Genomic DNA, 1,950 nt, shown 5'->3' with positions numbered 1-1,950 from the left:
CAACCTTGACTTGTGCCTGATCTAGAAGAAAGACTTTTAGTTTTTTTTCCCATTGGGTATAATGCTTGCTTTGGGCTTGAGGAAAAGGGTTTTGAAAAATTACTTCAAATCCCATTTTGTTAATAATTTTATCATAACTGGGTTCTGGATCTTGTCAAATATATCTACTGATATAATCATATGGATTTTTCTTTTTTCATTTATTGATATGATGTACTAATGATTGGCATGCATATATTACACCATCCTTGTATCCTTGGGATGAATACTACTTGATTATGGTATATGATCTTTTTGATGAATTGTAAGATTCCATTTGCTAGCATTTTTGTTGAGGATCTTTGCATCTATGCTCATCAAGAATATTGGCCTATAATTGTCTTTTTTGTGTCAGCTCAGTCTGCTATTAGTATCACAGTGAAATTTGCTTCATAGAAACTGATTGGGAGTGTTTCTATTTCTTCAATCTCCAGTAAGAGAGTAAAAAGAATTGGTAGTAGGTCCTTTTTAGTAAAGTAAGTAAAGTAAAGGTCCTCCCATTGATCTTCGATTTGCTCAAGCGGGCCCAGTAACGTCTCCATTGGAGACTTTATTGTTACTGTGTTTGGCATATCGAATACGTCACGGGGAGCTTGCCAGGCTCTGATGTGCGGGCGAGATACTCTCGGTAGCTTGTCAGGCTCTCCGAGAGGGGCGGAGGAATCGAACTCAGAAAAATATGGAACGCTTCACAAATTTGCGTGTCATCCTTGCGCAGGGGCCATGCTAATCTTCTCTGTATCGTTCCAATTTTAGTATATGTGCTGCCGAAGCGAGCACAGGTTAGTGCGCGGTACTTATATGACAGTGCGAGGTCCTTTTTAAAAGTTTAAAAATAATTTACTAGTGAATCTATCAGGCTTGACCTATTGTTTTTGGGAAGAGTTTTCCATAAACCTTTAATATCAATATCCAAAGACACCCTATTGTATGTTTCTGCCCTTTCTTTCACTTACTCTCAGTTTTTATGGGGTTAGAGTTAAAAGATGTGGTTTCTATCTGTTGTGATTCAGAGTTTCTCACTGACAATCCAATCTGATCTTGGCGTGATATCATATTCTTGGGAACAGCCTTCCTCTGTAGACCATGAATATATATGAGTCAGCCAAGAGCAAGTGCCCTGGAATAGGATCCTGCATGTTCTGCTTGCACTAATAGGGGCCTCTGCACTGTTATAAGAATTATTGTGATAATTGCACTATTCTGTACCAACTTCACTGGATCACTGGTTATCTTCTTGTTTAAATGTCCACCCCCCATTTTTCCCTTGGGAGGTTAAAAAAACAATGATAATATGTTTATAGACTAAGATGAATGAAAAGATGAGAGACACCCCATTACAAGGTATTTCTAACTCTCTGTCACTAACTAGTCTTTCTCTTTTCCTTTCTACTGGACTACCTTATGTATAAGAGAATAGCATAAGAGACTAACAAAAGCCCAAAGCAAAAGAAGCTTCAAACTAGTCCTCAGGAGAAAGCTTGCACAATGGGAGTTGGGGGAGACTGGGACAATGGTGGAGCGAAGTAGACACTTTAGTGGAAAGTGTGGTGATGGAATGTGTGATGCATGAAACCACTGACAACTTTGTAAACCACATTGCCTAAAATAAATTAATAATAATAACAATAACTTTAGCTATAAATAAAAACCAGGCCCTTGCCCTCCCTCCCCAAATAAAAGTTTCCCATTGAATTTTTCATCAAATGTGTCTTTTATAATATATGTGGATGGGATGGGAGCAGAGATTAGTGAGGGTCACAAAGGATGAACTCAGAGTTCAAGTTCTTAATACAGTTGTGGCTTTGTCAATTTCTGATAATTTAGAAGTAATCTTCCAACTAGCCTCAGAAATGCTTTTCCAGCTGAAGATAATTGAGACAAATGCAGTGAATTGATTCATTAAGTACC

General features: G+C 37.9%; 1 non-coding gene across 1 annotated transcript; it reads right to left on the bottom strand.

The window, feature by feature from the left end:
• Positions 1-712: 712 nt before the first annotated feature.
• On the bottom strand, positions 713-819 carry LOC130021908 (U6 spliceosomal RNA). Its single transcript, XR_008792238.1, has one exon. It is a non-coding gene; the product is annotated as a U6 spliceosomal RNA (small nuclear RNA).
• Positions 820-1,950: the final 1,131 nt, after the last annotated feature.

The sequence above is a fragment of the Sorex fumeus genome, unplaced genomic scaffold (genome assembly GCF_029834395.1).
Source record: "Sorex fumeus unplaced genomic scaffold, SorFum_2.1 ptg000018l, whole genome shotgun sequence".
In the NCBI taxonomy this organism is placed as follows: domain Eukaryota; kingdom Metazoa; phylum Chordata; class Mammalia; order Eulipotyphla; family Soricidae; genus Sorex; species Sorex fumeus.
Note: the sequence above shows the minus strand (reverse complement) of the source record. Positions and strands in the feature narration are given on the sequence as shown.